Below are 19348 nucleotides of genomic sequence, written 5' to 3'. Positions count from 1 at the left end.
GTGATCCCGGCTGCGGAGGAAGAGAACGTGGCGTGGAACTCCTCAGCGCCTTTGAATGCTGTCGATTTTTATGCACATTTTCCAGCGTGATAGCCTTGTAAAATCCAAATGAGTCAGATGTTTGGGCTTTTACGGCGTGTAGAAAAGCGAGCGAATAAAGCAAAGGGCTTTGTTGTACAGCTGTGGCTGTTTTAATCTGTTTTTCTCAGGGCGAGCAGCATTGCCTGCTTTCTTTTCTTTCACAGAGATCTCTAAGTTAATGAATAAGATACAGACTGGCCGAGGTTCTGGGGACACGTTTTAAGGAGAGGATTGTTTAGAGAATAGCTCTGTAGGTTGGTTTTGTGGGCAGCGCTGTGTGAGGCTAGAACACACCTGCATCAGATGGAGCTCTTAAGGGGTGTGCAGGCTTCAGATAAGAGCCAGGATAGGTGAAAGCATATTTTTTCCCCCTTCTCCCTGAAGTGTCTGATGTATTACAGTGTTCAAAGCATTTCAGCATGCTTATATTGTATTCACACATATGCAATGTATTTGAAACATTCCTACCGAGGAGATTGTGGTAAAAGCTGTAACGTGCAGCTTGCTGGGTTTCATTGTGAAGTAATATAATCTCCACATGTGCGAAGGCCAATGCAATATTTTATTATTTTATTTTATTTTTGCTTACCCCGGGGATTGTGATATTAAATTTATCAGCTGAAGTACTTGAATGAGAACTCGTAAATATTTTTTGAGGTGCATCAGTGGCCTGCATGGGGAGGGAGAAGACACGCAGCGCTGGGGGAGAAGGAAGCTGTTCTGTCAGATGATGGCTCTGCGTTGGCCTTCAGATGGAGTACTGGTAGATTTTCTCAGTGATTGAAAACAAGATTTAAATTGGGGAGAATTTGTTACTGGCTGGTTTTTATCGATAATTCAGATGTTCGCCTGTATACAGTGCTCTGGGTGTCTTGGAGGTGGAGGAGAAAGAGGCCTCAAGTTGCTCTGGGGAGGTTCAGGTTGGCTATTAGGAAAAGCTTCTCAGAAGGAGCATTGAGGCAGTGGCACAGGCTGCCCAAGGAGGTGGTGGAGTCACCGTCCCTGGAGGTGTTCAAGAACCATGTGGATGTGACATTGAGGGGTGTAGTTAGTGGGCATGGTGGGCATAGGTTGCTGGTTGGACTATGTGATGTTTTCCAACCTTAATGATTTTGTGGGCCCTACCTGTAAGAGAGGTATTGATGTGAAAGGGTTTCATATGCGTGGGAGAGGCTGTTGGACTGTCCGTTTTACCAAATGCATTGTTATTGTAAACACATTAGCTGAGAAAATCTAGGAGTCTGTGCACTACATTAAGGGAATTATATTCCAGGGCTTAAGCAAGGACTTATCTCTGCACAGCATTATCTCGTGTTATATCAGCCTGGTCACTTGCCTGAACTTATTTCTGGCATCTCCAAAAAAGCTTTGTGGTGATTTAGAATAATCCAAGCCGTGCTGACTTAACATTTCTTTGTCACCATTGGCTCCGTGTTCAGCTGCAGCCAAAACTGCCCCTATTGGGATGGGTATTGAGAACAATTTTCTCACTGTAGAAAGTCTTTTATGTCCCCACATCTTGATTACTGCACTGTCTCCCCATCTCATGGAAAGCATAGTTTGAAGACAAAAAAAGGATTTAAAACAACAAGCTAGAATTACTCCAAAAGTTATTAGGGGTGTGTAACAGCAGGCTCACTTCAGTTTGGAGAGAAGGCTGAATAGAGATGGCTTTGATTTACCATATCAAGAGCAATTCAAAAGATGAGCGCTAACCTTATTTACCAGATCCCATAATACCAGACTGGAGATGTGGATTGAAACTGATAGGAGATAATTCAAAGTGAATTTTAAAAACTCTATTTCCTCAAACTGTGTGATAAACCTCGGCAACTTGCTGCTGCAAGGAAGTGTGAAGTCAGTCAAGAAGTTCAAAGTGAATTAGACAAAGTAATGGATAAAAGGTGCAGATCAGATACTTTTGGCAATAGGTAAGAATCTTCCTGATGATATTTGTAATCTAAAAGCGTGATGCAGGATCAGTACAAAGATTGGACCTCAGCGTCTTGTTCCATGTACCGTCCTTGAGCAAATCCCACAGTAGCCACTGTGTGAGATAAAACAGGGCAAGTGGATCATTGATGTCAACCTGAGGGCATCCTTGATTGGAAAGGACGTGGTGGATGTGCTCCCAGGAATGCTAAAGAGCCCAGGTGGCTACCTAAAGCCTTCTTTCATTATCACAGACTTAAAAAGAATCAGTAGCACTTGCAGAGGGAGCACGTGAAGAGGAGGTGGCTACTTTGGCCCCTGGATGGTCAAGAAACTTGGGTGGCTGGGATGTTTTTTCTATACAAATCTTTAATCAATCTGCTTGATTAACATCTGGCTCAGGAATGAAGGCTAATGGGATCCATACTAGGCCCAGTGAACTGAGTGAGCTGGCACTTTTTTGGTATAGTAGTGAGGGAGCTCTTGGCACTTTAGTAGGCATTTCTTCCTTTCATCTACACTAGCCCATGCACACTGACTTCTCTGGCACGCTGCAAAGCTCACCAGTTCTCTCAGGTCTTTCTGAGAGGAGCAGAATTGTGAAGGTGGTGAAAGGGTGAGTGGGGGCGAGGATTTATTTGTTTTTTCTTTCTCTTGGCTGTTATTGGCTCGATATCTGAGGAGCAAAGCTAAACTTGTAACTTGTAAGGACTGTATATTGAAATTGCCAGTTGCTCCAGATAATGAAGTAGGGATTTTTGCTCAGAGGAGAAGAAATGAAAATAAATAAATATGGATTCTTTTCACCTAATTTACGATCTGCAAATATGGTTCCTCCTCAGCCCACATGATTAATTCTCTTCAATCAAGAGTGACCACCTTGATTACATCTTCTAACAATAAAAAAGCCATGAAAACTTTCTTTTGTAAGAGAAAAGAAATCCAACAATATCAGATGACTGCAGTGTGGATCTTTTTGCCATTTGTACTGTGGTTTTAGCTATACCACAGCCAATATATAAATTATGGTTCTTCACCTTTAACATCACTGTCAAACTGAGTATAGACAGTTTTATGGCAATTGCTCTTACTTGTACCAACTGCAAATACAGTAGAGCTGGTAAAGTGTTTTGTATGGGCAGCCTAGGAGCTGATACTACTTGTCGCAACAGATGCTCATTGTGATATAGCTGCTTTGTTTTTTGCCCATGTGGATGAGATGAGGTGAATTAGAAAGATTTGGTTGTGGCTTTCTTTTTTTTAATTGCATTTGATTAACATTTTTTTTGAAGCTCGGTGTTCTTTTACTGGAAGATTTTACAGTTTAAGTGCTTATAGAAGATGGTTGATTCCCAATGGGAAAAGTGCAGCAGTTGTGTGTTAAGGTCTTTGTTCAGACTTATCATCCCAGCCTCAGAAATGTGTTTCCACTAACCGAAGAGCATGATATGCTGAAGGAGAGGGTGTGCAAGTTAGGCATTTGGCAGTGCTTCCACTGGAGCTGCTGTGCTGAGGTAGTGGTAGAGGTTCATGAAGTGAGGTGTTCTTTCGATCCTATCATGTCTCAGCTACTTTACAATCTCTGGAGGGTCCCGGGCAGAGTTTCTATGAGCTGTGCCTTGGTGTTCACCAGATAGTACATGTGCTGCAGATGTTTTAGGCCGATCATCTGAAGTTTATGATACCTACAACACGTGGTATGTTTTGGATGATCTTAATAGTAAGTCTAGTATCTTATTTCTGAGGCATTTTTGTTGCATGAAGCAATAAATTCAATTCTGTCATCATTAGGCAGGTGTTTATATGTACTGCAAGACTTTAATCTCTCCTCTGGGAACAAAATTCTTTAGGGGGCCATTCTGTTACTTGGTGTTTGCTTTCCATCTCTGGCATGTTTCTGTTTCTATCTATGCCAGGAGAACAAGCATGGTTTTATGGTTAGGATGCTGGCTTTGGATTATTTCCCAGCTCTGCCAGTGATTACTATGGAAGCTAGAGCATGTCTGTCCCTCAGCTCACCAACCTCAGTGTGAGGGGTAACGGCTTTTTCTGCCATGTGTTTCATCTGCTTAACGTGAAATATCTTCAGGATATACTTTGTGTTGTGATAAGTATGTGTGTCATGGATCCTACTCCTGGATAGAGCTTTACACGAAATCACAGTCTGCCAACAATAGTGGAACAGACGTTTAATCTGTGGTATACTGAGTGAAGAGTTCCCCAAAATACAAATGACTTCCCAGTGTTCTGCATTTTGATATTCCTGTGATATGCCAGCTAACATTTTTGTTACATGACTGCTGTAATGTTTGGGCTTGGGAGAGTATCACTGTGTATCAATTTCCATTAAACAAGCTTATGTAGGTGGTGGGCTGATTTCTAATTGGATCATGAATAACTTTTATTCAAACTTACCCAAGTCTCATCCATGGAATGTCTCCTTGGTTCTTGTAGGAAGTCTCAGTGGTCCCTCCCATCTTGTTTCTCACTGCCACGGTTCCCTGGTCCTAAGACACTTGCAGCGTCTGAGTGGCCTGGAAAGCCTGGAATCCACTGACTGCTAGTTGCTGAGCAACTGAAATATTGTGCCAAACTTTGGTGAAAATTGAGTAGCCATCAGAAAATTAGTAGAACAAAGAACAGAGTTGGAGGGAAATGCATTGAAGCTGCATTAGGTAAGGAGTTTAGGACATTGGCTCTTATCATCAGACAGCCTCAGTGGAAAAGAATGTCATTTTTAAAGATCTCAGTCTTGGGAAAAAACTGACAAAAACACAGGGAGTTCTTGCAAGGTAATGCTACATCAATTTGAAACAGCCCGGCCATAAAGGCAATGTTAAAGCAATTATCTCAAGGAATTGTGGTCAACTGAAAAAAAATGACCAGACAAAAAATGTTTCCAAGTAGACTTCCGGTACTTAGAAGGCAGCGTGGTAGGATAACAGTAAGGCAAACAGACAAGGAGAAGCTCAAACAAAACAGCTTCAAACATGAGGTAATTTGTTGTATGCATAGAATTAAGACATCAACTACCATATGCATCATGCAGTTAGATTAATGTAGATTGATGTTTCCTCTTAATCATAGCTCTATTTAAAAAGAAAAAGATTCCATTAGGTTAAAATAATATTATTACTCTTTACTCTTGAAAACATTTACAAATGCGTCGCACTATAAAATATATTATAGTCTAATACTTCAGAAATTCATGCTGATACAGAGAAGAAGTTTCCACATTGTTATTTTGCGACTCATAGTTTGTTTATTTAAGGAAAAATGCACCATGATCTGAGTCTTTTATTTTTCTGGAGACACTAAGAAAATTTGTTTCCTTTCCTGCCACCACTGAAAATGTTCACGCACATGCAAGTATGTGCATGTACAAACACACTCTCCAAGAGGAGGCACGTTTCCCCTGAATAGGGAGAGAAGACATTGTGCTTGCAGATGATTCATATTATCTCCACCTATTTATTTTTTAAATATGTTAATAATGATGTTTGAGTTTCACACACATTTTTACTTAAAAATCTGAAGTACCTACTTAATTTCTAAGTGTGTAATATTTAATGAGTATATTTTTATTTTAGCAAACAAATATCCATGTTAATAGCCATTTCCCATGTTAGGAAGTTTCTCCAATAGTGGTTTTTACTGATTTCCATTCTGAAGTAATCCAGCCCTTTCAGTTGTTTTTTTTTTTTTTTAATCCAGGTAGGGGCTGTACCTGTTTTGTTGTAAGACCTTTGCAGCCAAGAATGGTGGCATCTCAGGGCCAAAAGAAGTGGTGAATAAAGCCTGATTTGTAGTTCAGCAGATGCAATCTTGAACTGGAAACAGGGAATGAGAAGTTTACTGCTCAAGCAGTTTCTTGGGACTTGGGTTTTTTTTTGTCAGCGACTCTAATGTAAGATGCTGAAGCAATTCATGGGACAAAACACTAGAACTGATAGTTACTTTCTTCTGGTAAGTGATCTGATCTCTCTCCTCTGTTGTCTCTGTTTATGGCTTCACAACTAATTTAGCAAACCTATCTATCTCCAAGTTAGTTATAATTTGTGAATCTTTACTGTTGATGTAAAAATGAAAAAATAAATAAATTGGGATCACTTAGTTTCATCTTAAGGTAGATATTTAAAATGGTCAGTGAAATGAGGTGCCTGCTTGTCAGGAAGTAAAGTGAGCCTGCGATGACCATCTGCCACGTCCCCCTGGTGCATGGTTTGTTGCTACTCTGTGAACAAAAGTAGCTTGGGTCAGATCTGGGTTCATTGTTTATGCATCCCTCCTTTAGAAAAAGCAGAATTTCTTTTTACAGAAAAAGCCAGAATTAGATGGCCTTCAGTTGTTTTTACTTCGTGTGCTTCCATCTAGTGTCTAAATAGTACCCACTAATATTAAAACAATCCTCAAATTTGTTAAGAATGGAGAGAATCTCTCTCCTAAAAGCAAACAAACAAAAACCTAAACCAGACCAACAAAGCAAATAAACAAAACCCCAGTAAATCCCACAGAGAGAGAAACACATTGTGCTCTGTTGGTGAACTGTATGTGGGGGAAGGCCCTGGAAGAAGATAAAAGGCAGGGTCAGTGCTTAAAAACAGTGTGTGCATAGCTCCAAATGGCCACTTTACCCTGACCACAGCCACCTAAAAACTGTTCAGAGTTGCAGTTTTACTCTCAGCATGCAATCTGGATATACCCCAAAGCTCAAATTGCAGCCTAGGAGACTGTAAACCTGCATGGACAGTAGGGCATGCTGAAAGTCAGTTAAATAAATCCCAGCAAATGTAAGCACTGTCAGCTGCCCTGTCTCTTAAAGCAAGAAGTACTTGCAAGTAGGAAGTTGGGCCCTTCATCCACATGCAAAGTCTAAAGTCTGGGTTGAAGTCCTTGAAATAAAATTCTTAGCAATGAAGAGTCCCAGTGTGAAAGAAGATCCACCTCTCCCTTAGCACCCTTATTCAGGATGGTATGTTTTGAAAAGCAATGGGTAGGACATATTGATTGTTCTGAAATCTTAGGAATTCTAATGCAGAGCACACATCACTTCATGTCTCTTTGCTACAGGGAATTAGAACTGTGTGCCCACCTTCTGTACAAAACAGATGATAGGACTTGTAGTTCAATTGAGCTCTAGTAATATATAACATGGGGGGAAGCATACACCCATAGTAAAATATGCAGATTTGCTTTCTCTGAATAGGAATAAAAAAGAAAGTGAAAAACAGGTCAGGTCTTAACTCTTACAGTACTTTTGTTTTGTTTTGTTTCTGACTGCAGATGTGGGATGATGTCTTTGCAGCATTATATCTCTTTATTGTCTACACTGAAATTGTGTAAGATGTTCAAGACAAAATTCAGTCCATGCTTTCAAGCTTTACAGTTTCTTAAAAGTTGAACAAAGGTGGTTGAGTTTTGCACTGGTTTGGTGCTATTGCTTGTGATAGAGGAGACATGGGGAGCAAAAATGCAGGACAATGAGAAAAGAATGGAAACTTCACAGGGATGGTTTGTCTGGATGTTGGGTGTGAAAATCATGGAGCAAACAAATTGCTCCGGGCTGGTTCTGAGACCTGTGTTGTATGTGGAATGCTCTGATCCAAGTGGTGAGCCCTACCAAGGGAGGAGGGAGAACGGTGCTAAAGGGGGTTTGCTGCAAGGCTGCATTTCTTCCAGCTAACAGCCACTTCTAGTTGTGCTTGTCACAATGCCAGTCACAAATCTCCCAAAAATTCTGGAAGTGCCCATGGAACAGCTCTGTCCTTGTGTCTGACTTATGCAGTCTTAATGTGTTGTTTCCTGATTAGTATCTTCTGGAGTATTTCATTTGTCATTCTCTAGGTAAACAAATTATTAGGAGATGTATTACAGCAGTAATGCTTTTCATAAAGCTTGGAGCATTACTGATTTAGCTGTGGCAGAGACACTGTGGAATTCACTGTGAGGCTGTGCCTTTTCTTAGAGCAAGAAATCACTCAGCTGACGCTATTATAAAACATTTGATAGTTATTAAGTGGTTTTCCAGTAATTTTTCAGTGCTTAGCAGAAAACATTATCATAACTGATATACACTAATTTTCTGTTGTTTATATGTGTATGTAGTGTAACCTCCATTAAAGTGCCATTACATTTGTGGAAAAGATTCTGTAGAAATGACCTGGTGGTCTTCCAAATTTATTCTTTCAGCGACTCCAGATCAAATTTGCCTACTTTAAACAATATATTTTAAGATTGACAGTGTTGTGGATTCCACCTGGGATCAAGTTGTGTTCTTTCTGTGTCGCACTAATGATGAAGATGATTTAATTGCTTAGCTGACAAAGTTATTAATGATGAGCATGAGAGAAGAGGGTTGGGCCTTGGTGCCTTACTCCCATTTCAGGACTTGTCATAACTGTAGAATGTTAGCAGAGGGAAAATCTGTGTTGGTTAGTCAGGTGAGAAGACACATCTGGATGACAAAGACCATGTTAAGTTGGAAGGTGCCATAATGAAGTTTTTCTAATCACTGTGATATTTTAAGGTTAGTCAGTGTTTAGCATCTTAAATTACTAAAAAGCTCACTTCATTGGTGATTGCCTTCTGTTTTCTTCAGCTTTGACTCCAGAGAACTTCTGTAAGAGTAACTTGAAACCATAAAAGCCAGATATTTATTTATGTATTTTGGTGTTATTGTTGAATGTTGCTCAGGATCCATCAGAATGTGCTTCACTCATCACTGCTCTATCAGCCCTCTCCTTGTCTCCATCAGCCCAGGATTCATTTACTGTCCATTTTGTGGCTTCCCCAGAAGTAATAGGTCTGTCTGCATTCAAACGTTTTGCATACACAGCTTTGTCAGCTACGAGCACAGGAAGAGAAGAAAAATACTGCTAATTAGCAGTTCTGGTGAGTGTTCCTATACCAGGGAAAGCTCTATTGAGAGATACAACTTAAATCACTTGGACACCTGGTATAAACACTGTCAGCAAAAAAACTTCCAGCCAATAGACACTACAGCTCCACTAGGGGAGTTTGTAGTGCAAGCTACGTCAGTGAATACTTTCTCCTACAGAGAAGGTCCTGTTCAGAGGGTGAAATTACTGTGTTGCTAAAAGCTTGGGTTCTTCTGAGCACCTGAGGCTGGTGTGCTGCTGCAAGGTGAGTGGTGGCTCTGTAAAATCACTGTGGGGATGGGGACAAAATGTGGTTATATTCTAGTTCGCTTTGTCCTGTTCGCATGGTCCACCGTAACCCATTTTGGTGACCTTTCTGCTGGTGCTGCTGTATGTTTGTTTAATGCAAAATCTGGCAATCAAATGCATGGTGGGAGAGAGGTAATAGTCTTCCCACAGAGGACACAGCAGAGCCAGATAAGGTGGCACTGGGCTTCATGCCCCCACTCTTCAGTAAGGCAGCAATGGGCGTCATCAGTGGTTTGTACAAACAGAAAAAATTCTCATCAGAAATAATTACCATCTCTCTGTCCAGGGACAATCTGGACTTTTTCATTATTGCTGTTATTATACTGTGAACTAGATGTCAATAAGTGTGGTGAGGCCACACTTGAAACAAGAATGCATGGCCTTCATTTCTAAAAATGCTGGTGATCCAAACAAAGTGGGAATACAGTGCAGAAGAATGAAAGCTCCCATTCATTGGAGCTTTTGTGGTTTTACAAGGGAAATGTGTCTTAACATGAGCTTCATTCAAGGGGAATGCACACATGGATTAATCTATTAATTATAATCAAATTAAAGGAGCATGTTATTATATGTTTTAAACAATCCCTGGCAGGGCTACTGCTATCACAATCAATGTTTTGAATTGAAAAAAGAAGTGAAACCACAGTTTTCACTCTTTATCTGCTTTTGTGTGTATGTGTTTAACTCAGCTTAGAGTTTGAATTTACTAGACTTGTCTGGTTCACTTTCCTTTATGGGCAGTGCAATGTTCTGGTTTTCATATACTATAAAAGTAGTGATGCCACAAAATTACAAGGGAAATGCTTCGGTCCCTCAGTATAGATATAATTAAATCCAACTAAACTATTTTCATTGCCTGTGATGAGGAATCTTAAATAAAATAAACAAGCCACTCAGCTAATAACATAAAGATCATTTTTAGCACCGCATTATCAGACCATTGATGAGAATTTTCAGTTATGCATTACGTTACGTAAATTCAAACCTTTTCTTTAACAAAGCATACAGTCATTTTCGTGTGGTATAATGTCTACAGCCAACTGTACCTAACAGGACTGTAATCCTGTTGAGCCGCTGTAATGGCACGAACCACAAAAGCAGAACCTGAGTGGTTTATCAATGTCAGCAAACTCCCAGATGGAATTACAGTCTTATGCACACTGTTCAGTTGTATGCTATTCATTATAACATATGACAAAAATTATGCTTCTATTAAAAATACACAGATGAGAATATGTGTTGTTGAAGGGGGCTTGTTTAAACAGCAGAAATAATCCGCTGGTGCAAAGCAGAATCATTTTCAGTGCATGATGTGGCCTGCTGCACAGTACCTTTTTGGTCATATTTACAGGATGATGGGGATTGATTCAAACTCTGAAAGAAATATAGTACTTCAGGCTCAATAGTATGTTTCTGGTTATGATTCCTCAGCTGCAGTTTTCTTCTGCTATCAGCCTCAGGGAAATCTGGCCATCTCTGAAGAAAGTATGAGCTGGAGCACAGCGCTGGGACTCTCTGTGAAGTAAACTATGAGAATCACCAGCCAGGGAAGTCCTTTGGGATCTATCAAGACTTCCTAACAGTGTGACAACACTTGTAAGATATATTAAGGATTGTTATTTTGTAAAAATTCAAATGTTCTATTTGCTATCCATACTGATGGATACTGATACTTCCATGCTCAGCAGCTTCCCAAGCAAGCAGGAGGGCTGGCAGGGGCAGCAGAAGCCTCTGACTCCATGGTGTGGGGGTCAGCCATGCCCCAGGACTGTAGGAGTGATGTCAGCTTTGTGGGTGAATATGGGAGTCCCATAATTCACTCTAGGGATGATGTGAGATGGGCTCTTCAGAGTTAGATTCCCGAGTGATAGGTGATAGCAGCTGGGCAGAGTCACCTCAATGTAGAGGATGGATTTCAGCTGCTGCCAAATGGACAGCATGGAAACAAGGTTCATTTGCAAGACGAAGAAGTTTTTATAGGCAATACCTAGGAAATTAACTTCAGCTGGGTTGAAGTACTGTCATTTGGTGAATCTTGGGTTTTCTTTGTTTCAGTAAAGTCGATATTGGAGATTTAATTCCAGTGACTCCTGAGAGCTTGTCTTTCAGGCATTTTCCTCATGTAAATGCCCAGATTGAAAGCTTTGTTTCAGGTAAGGAAAACTAGAATGTGAATGAGAATGTATATTTTTTGTATTTTTATTTGTATTTGCATTCTGTAGTTCCATGGTGTATCAGTAGAAATACCATTCAGGCAAGCACAAATACCACCATAACGTGTAACATTCGCAATATCTCACATCCCACTTTTAAAATCAAGTGTCCTACTTGGTACTGAAGTAGTGACTTCGCGTGACTTTGTTACAAGCTTGGTCATTTTCATGAGGGGCTGAAAAGCGTGAATAAAATCAGATATGACACAGCCCCCTGCCCTGCTCCCTTCTGCCGTTCTGCTCTTGTATGCCTGCAGTGGTGTGCATAGCTCTTAAAAGAGCTAGAAGTAGCAGGTGAGAGGGTTAAATAAGCTTCTTAAACAATTTCCATCCTGCCACTGCCCTGTGTTAAAATCCCTGAATTACTCACCAGCAGAACTGTTTATTTCATTATTAAAATGAGGCTGCGGGGGCTCTCCCTTCTCCCTCCCACGCATGGTGTTCGCGGATGGAGAACTACTCCCACATGATTACAAGGTTTGCTATTAAGTGTGAACTTCATATTTAATTGTAATTGCTAGCAAAATATAATTTAACAGCAAAGTATGCTGAATTTGTAACAAAGTACCCCTTTTATTTTGAGCAGGAATATGGATGCTGCCCAAATGTATCCGCATGGTTCCAATTAAGGGGAGGAATGTTTAATGTAAAACTCAACTTGATGAAAATAACTGAAGTTTCTGACAAACCAATAAATTGGAGTCTAGAAAGCTCTGCGTACACAGTACAGTCAGGGAGGGGCAACACCCGCTGGGTCATCAATTTTGGTGAAGACTTCCTGTTCGTTTATACTAAAATAATACTAGGTAGGTAATTCAATTTCTTCCCAGCTGTAAACATAGACTGGAATGCTGTATGCAGATCTGGCTGAGGGTGGAGGGAGGCCGTCACTCACTCCTTACTGCAATTTCCAGGCTGCAATTGTGAGAAACAGAACCTTGGGTTCCTTTTATTTTCTTCCTTCCTTCCATTCTTTTTTTTTTTTTTTTTTTTTTTTTTTTTTTTTTTTTTTTTTTTTTAAATCCTTCCTTCCTTCCTTCCTTCCTTCCTTCCTTCCTTCCTTCAAATTAGGGAGTTCTCAGACTCTTTACAGATAAAATATAAAAATCAATTTAGTTAAATTTTTTTTTTTTTTTTTTTTTTTCTTTAAATATTATTTTTATTCATTCATTTTACTCTTTCGGCACTAGCACATCAACAGTTGTTGTTCCTACTCAGAAGACTGAGATGTTTGCTGGTGGAGATGTGCTCATGCAGACAGCTTTCTGTAGGACTTCACGAGGATGCAGGTTAGGCTGCATCCAGCCAGGTCTGCTCCTCCTGGCCTGTTGCCTACTGACAACCTTGAGGTTGTGTTTAAGCTCAAGGTAATGCAGAAATGAAACTGTAATTTTAGATACAGCAATATGAAAATGGATGGGCCCCACTGACTTCAGTGTGCTTATTTATTTGGTATGCGGGGGGCACATTCTCCTAAAGGGAGCTGCTGCACATGGTGTATGAAATAATTGGCCAGCTCATCTTCCTCCAGAAGCAGAGAAGACTGCTAGCAGAGGTGAGGCCCCAGGGAGTTTAAACAAAGGTGATAGGTTATTAAGTGTTTACCTTTTCACTGCTGCTGTTAGCAGCCTGCAGTGCTCTACTTGAGCCTCATTTTCTTCTTGCAAAATTTGCCTAACACTGTGAAAGATTAATTTGTGCTTTAAATGTTGTAGGCTGTTGTTCCCCCCCCTCTCCCCCAGCTCTAGGCCAATATCATAAGATCAGACTTTGAAACAGAACTTTGTAAGACTCCATGCTTGCTAGAGAGATTTAGTTCTCAGTGCTGTGACCAGAGCAAATTGTTCACTTGAGAAGAACACCGTGGACTTTCATGTCGTGTTTCAGGAAATACAATCTGTACAAGCTTGAGGACATTGTTGAGTAGCTGACCTTGGAGATCAGCTCTAGGTTTTTGCCAGCTACCTCACTCTCCTTCCATTTTCTGTCTGCCCTCTTAGTGTAATTCCATTACAGTCAGCATTAAATGTATCTTTTTGAGAGTTTTGTTTTTTTTTTGTAACTTTACAAATTCTAAATGCTTTCTCTCAGTTAATTTTGAAATATGGTGACAGAAATATGGGCTGAATAATCAGCAGCGACTCAGAGGATCTAATACGTATTTATAACTATCAGGGTATATTGTTCTATTTTCCCAGAAGCTTAATAATGAATGACCATAAACCTGGAGTGCTTACATTAATCTCCATAGGATATTACAGTTTGCACTTCAGTCCTGAAGCATTTTTTCAATGACAGCACCAGTTGGCTTGTGCCTTTTTCATTTCTTCTCTCCTATACAGGTCAGTCCATAAACCAGATGGTATTTCTTATTGCACGGGGACAGCAGAGAGAAGATAATGCAGAAAGAAAACAGACTGTGTTTGTACTTTCTATTGTTGAAATACTATCAACAAGGTCTGTGTATATAAACTATTTCTACACTTTGGAAGACACTTTCTGTTGATATTCCAGAACTTTAAATTGATATTTAATGGATAGTTTGAAAGTTTTTTGTGTTATCTTTATCTTGTGAGAATAAACTTTACATGGTGCTTGATAAGCTCATCTAGGTTCCCTTTTCCTATGAATTATTAGACCTGATGACCTTAAAAAGTCACTTCCAGCCTGGGCTGTTCTGTGATTCATTGAGTCTAAATTTTGCAATTGAGCAAAATGTAGCCTGATAACCAGAAGTTTAAAAAAAAACCCAAAAACAAAAAAACAGCATTTGGGCTGATTGCACAAATCAGCAGTGATTCTAAAGGAGAATGATAATGTCTGGGACTTGTATTTATTTCCTACAGGTAGGGCCTGCTTGGCTACAGGAAGTGCAGTGGGAAGTGCAAGGACAGAAGATCCTGTGACATTGAACCGTACAAAGCCAACATAAAAAATCATCAACAATATCCTTTCCTCCAGTGATGAGCTGGAAATAAGTTTCTGCACTGTGAGTATTTACTTGCTCTAGAGGAGCTTCCTAGCAGCTACAGCTGCATCACTTCCCTGGCTGCCAGCCCAGCTAATACCATGGTAATGCAGTCATGCAGTTTGTTCTGCAGCTAAGTTCCTATTTGAACATCTTTACTTCCTGAAATTGAAGATTAAACATCTCTCTTGTGCTTTTCTAAAGGCTTTACATAAATCATTTGTGTCAGTACACACAAGAGCAAATCCCACTCTGCTGTTGGTGTGGCTGCTCCCCAGTACAGCTCTGCTTCTAAAGATATGTGTGGCATTTGTGGACCTGGCACTGCTACAATCAGGCTGAGGACTGATGTTAGCTGAAGTGAATCTAGTACTTAAAATGTCAGTAGATTTTGTGCTCTTAAAAGTGATGGACTAATACTCTTTGGCTTGCAACTATAGTAATACAAGTTTCTCCAAGTGTTTTTGCCAAGCTTGCTCAATCTTGGCCTATATTCTTTCTTCTGTAGGGGCTTTAGTCTGAACTAGACCAAGTACTTAGGAATATCCAGTTGGGAATAATCTTGCACTAGGATGATGGTGACCAAAATGACCTAATAGATCTTCCTCACCTTTACTTTCTATCTTTCCTTTTTCTCTTATTCTCTCCCACTAGCAGGGAGAAATATATTATGGCCTGTGGACTAAGAAGACAAAGACAGACCTGTGGTCTTGGTTTTTCAATGGTGAAAAGCCAGAACAGCTCAAAGACAGAACCACAGAGGAAGGTTTAACACTGATATTTATGTGGTCCTCTAAGTACAGATGTTCTGCTGGTTATTTCTGTCACTGACCAGCAGGCATCATTTTGTTCTCATCAGGATTTCCAAATGTTTGGAGTATTGGAGCAGAAGAAACTGTATCTTTCTAGAGATTATTTTTATGGAATGTATTATGAAAAGAGGTCCTTAGGAAATAGCAAGTCACCAGAATGCTTATTAAAATGACCTCAGGGTCAGATTCTGCCACTGTTAATCACAATAGTTGTTCCTTACTTTGTGAGCTTTCCCATTGGATTCAGTGGGATTACTCAAGGAATTTGGATACTACCTGGTGGGACCAAAGTGGGAGCAAGACTAGCCTTAATAATTGTAGCAGCTGTAACACAACATGCCTTTGTTTTTACCTTTCCTTTTAGCTAGTTAAAAATATGTTGCATGACATTTGTTTTCTTTTGAGGATTCCCTCTTCAAAAAGGTGAAACTTTATCTAACAAATATATTCTGTCATTTCTGTCATCAATACTTTAATATATTTATTATCATAGTGTAAAGTCATCTTTGCTGAGCATCTCTCTTTTTTGTTTTAAAAAAACTGTGTAATAGGAAAAATAAAATAGTTTTACTCTGAACTCTCCTTGAAATCCTTCAGGCTTCACAAATGTATTTTCCAGGGTTTGTTTGTATTTCTGTTGGTGTTTTTTTTGAGCCACTTCTACTAAGTAGCCTAATTTAGAATTGGGCAGTGCTTCCTACTCTTTCTGACATTGTAAATAGTGGACTTGACTCAATATTCCAGCAGCTGAATGAAACAGAATGGGAATGCTACACAACTCTAAATATAATTGGGAAACTTACCTACGAAGAATCATTTACTTCCTCAAATTGAAGTGATGAGAACTTTTTTACACAGTTTTATGCGCTGAAAGATGCAGGAATTGTTATTCTTTTCTTCTTGCAGAAAAAGAAAACAAATTTGGCTGATGATTCTTTTTAACAAATAGGTTCTTTTCAGGCAGTCGCACCAACCACTTCATAGAGTGTTTGTGAGAACATTCTTAGCTTTGAGCATTACTTCAGGTTGTTGAACTTGAGCTCAAGGAACTGAGCAATGCAGTAAGATATTTTACTAAAAAAAAGCTTCTGTTTTTCAAAATAATACAGGGTTATGCTTTTTCTATTTATTTATTTATTTATTTTAAGCCAGTAAATTTAAAATTGCGCAGTGTATTACAGTGTAACTATATGACAAATCTAGTAATGTGGACTGCATTGTAGAAGTATCAGAAGACTTAGGCTCTGTGCTAGCCCTGTTCTAAAGGATGAAAATAACCCTGTCTAGTCTAACTGTGAAATAATTCACATCAGTCATTGAAAGTAAACCTTTTGAAAAGACTTCAATAATGATTTGGCCGTAATCAGAAGGGTACTATGCAAACTTAAACCAGAAGAATCAAATCTCAGTATGTAAATAAGAAAATACATGTTTTTGTGCTGTTATCCCATGTCTTGCTGATGTGATTGTAGTTGCTGAGATGGGGAAACAACCATGATTGCAGAAAATTAAAAAAACAACAATTATTTAAAGTAAATTTAAGTTTGAACAATGTCACATGAAAAAACAGGATTGTTTTGCTTTCTTCCTTGAGCCAAACCATGCCTTAAATGTGTATGGAAGTGTGAGTTATTCTTGCAAGTTTTGTAGATAGAAGTGTGAAAAATCTGCTGTTATGTTCAACTAAGCAAGAATAACTATTTCTTATTTGTTATTTCTCTCTGTGTAAAATGTTTTCCTCAAATAGAAGGAGAGCCGAGGAAATAATTTCTTGTTATGTTTGAACACAGATTAGTCAATATGATCCATTAACAGGCCACTTTTATGCTGAAAATACTGCTGAACTATTTGGACAATATTTCTACAGAATAACAGAATTCAGAGGAGCATAGAATTTGTGTTACATTATACTTACCTAAAAGGAAAATGGAGATAACTAGATTTATAATTACTGGAGGGGGAAAATTCTGTATCATCCATTCTGCTTTTGATAGTGCAAGGTTATTTTTACCGTTAGCAGTAAATTACCAGTGTAGTACTTTAACAGCTCAAAAGCTGAAGGCTACATTTCTCTCCTGAAGAGTTCTTTTGTGTACCAGCATCTCAGCTTATGAGGTGTACTTCTTTTCATTACTGGTAACTCTATGGTTCCTCTTGGTTACCCTATAGTGTTTTTTATCTTATAGTATTATGTATTTTTATGTAAAATTTTTCACTCTAAGAGATATTTCAGATCTTTAAAATACTTATAAGTTACTTTTACTCTTGAAATGGCAAGTAGCCAAGTTATGTTCTATACATTTCATAGAAACATGGAATCATAGAATATCTTGAATTGGAAGAGACTCGCAAGGATCATTGAGTTCAACCCCTGGTTCCACACAAGACCACCCAAAATTTAAACTTTATATCTGAGGGGATTGTCCTAAAATGCTCCTTGAACTCCAGCAGTTTGGGACAGTGATCCCGGGGTACCTGTTCCATGCCCACTGCCCTCTGGTGAACAACCTCTTCCTAACCCCCAACCTGACCCTCCCCTGACACAGCTCCATGCTGTTCCCTATTGTCCCATTGCTGTCACCAGGGAGCAGAGTTCAGCACTGCCCCCTCTACTCCCCTCCAGAGGAGATGCAAGCCACCATGAGGCCTCCCCTCAGCCTCCTCTGCTCTGGGCTGAGCAAACCAAGGGACCTAAGCCAGCTGTTCCTCATGCCCCTTGTTCTTTAGGTCCTTCAACATCTGTATAGCACTCTCATCTGCATGTGGTGCTGTCAGTGCTACACCTGCTGAATCTTTAACCTGGCAAAAAGAGATTCTGCAAGCAGGACTTTCATAACTTAAAATATGAAGTAGATACTTACTGGCTAATATTGTCACAAATGATAACTTCCCAGTCTTTTGGTGGTGATTGTGAAGTATGATTGCAGGTCTGGATGCCAGACTGCTTAGTGCTGTCCCAGCATTAAACCAATGTGGGTAGAACAGAGAAATGCTGGTCAGTCATCAGTACCTAGAAACAATGCTTAGGAAAGGCCACTCTTTGGTCAAGTGTGACTCTGATTGCTGCTATGTCTGAGGGTGTGATCCTTCTCTCAGATTGTCTGTGCTGGACATCTGAATAAGAGACTTAAGGAAGATTAAAAGAAACCAACAGCAAATAACTTTTCTTGGCATGTAGAGTTAAGCCTTGAGACATTTCCCAGGACAGAGAAATCTTTTGGCTTCCTTATGCATAAGAGTATTTAGTCTCCTTTTCCTCAGACAGACAATCCCTGAGTTTCTCATTTCACAGTTTGTGTTGGCTGGAAGCAAGAGGAGTTTATTATATTTAAATTTATTTATGTTATACTTGTGACTATTATATTTCTTAATATTTAAAACGTCATAAACATTTCAAGTGCTGAGAGCTGAATCGCTGCAAATCACAATAAATTCCAGTGTCTAAAAAGTAACAAAGGTGGCATGTCCCCTCAGCCAGAAAGGCACTGTATCAGAGGAGTCTGAAAAGGCTAAGATCAGTGGAATCTCCTACAGGGGACTGGAGGAAACACATGAGTGGAGAGCAGGGCTTGAGTGCATAGGCATCCCACTTGAACTACAAGTTGATTTGTGGGCTCTAGGATGACACAAGAACATGCTACTCCCACCTTGCTGTCTGCAACCCACTTTTGCTCCTAAATGTTTGTATTTGCACATAGTCATTTAAAATGTCTCCATTTACAGAAGGAATGCAAATCTGTCTAGGGGTTCCTTCGTAGATGTTCTGAGTTACAAGTGACCTGGAAAGTATTAGACTCTTCTGGATCTATAGATGATTTATGATTAGAATGATTTATTTCAGCACTTTTAATATATGCTCTAACCCCTACCATCACATTCTACATAATACTTGGTATTGATCTCATGTTGACCTTTATTGCCATCCTGGTCAGGTGAACCTGTTTTGTTCTATCAATTTTCTATCAATTTCTATCTATTTCTATCAATCTATCAATTTTCCACACTTTGTAGTGTGTATTGCTTGCTGTATCTTTTTCTTGGTCTTGTTATTTATTACTCAGTTTCTACTTTCTTTTCCTGCCTCTGCCACTGTTTGTGAATCATAATTTGGTTCGGAGACAATTCATTTTTAGCTCATTAACTTGACTTTATTCA

At 39.5% G+C, this 19348-nt stretch overlaps 1 long non-coding RNA gene across 4 annotated transcripts in view; it reads left to right on the top strand.

The window, feature by feature from the left end:
* The first annotated feature begins 1062 nt into the window (after positions 1-1062).
* LOC107311766 overlaps positions 1063-19348 on the top strand; it is a 29050-nt gene continuing 10764 nt past the window's right edge. The window contains exons 1-6 of one of the 4 annotated variants that reach the window (XR_004306688.1): positions 1063-9156; positions 10655-10796; positions 11256-11353; positions 12000-12219; positions 13756-13870; positions 14260-14402. This is a non-coding gene — a long non-coding RNA (uncharacterized LOC107311766). Of the gene's footprint in view, positions 10797-11255; positions 11354-11999; positions 12220-13755; positions 13871-14259; positions 14403-15035; positions 17421-19348 lie in introns of those variants that run through there. The other 3 variants (XR_001554237.2, XR_001554236.2, XR_001554235.2) reach the window with 3 other exon arrangements.

This window comes from Coturnix japonica, chromosome 3 (genome assembly GCF_001577835.2).
Source record: "Coturnix japonica isolate 7356 chromosome 3, Coturnix japonica 2.1, whole genome shotgun sequence".
In the NCBI taxonomy this organism is placed as follows: Eukaryota; Metazoa; Chordata; class Aves; order Galliformes; family Phasianidae; genus Coturnix; species Coturnix japonica.
Note: the sequence above shows the minus strand (reverse complement) of the source record. Positions and strands in the feature narration are given on the sequence as shown.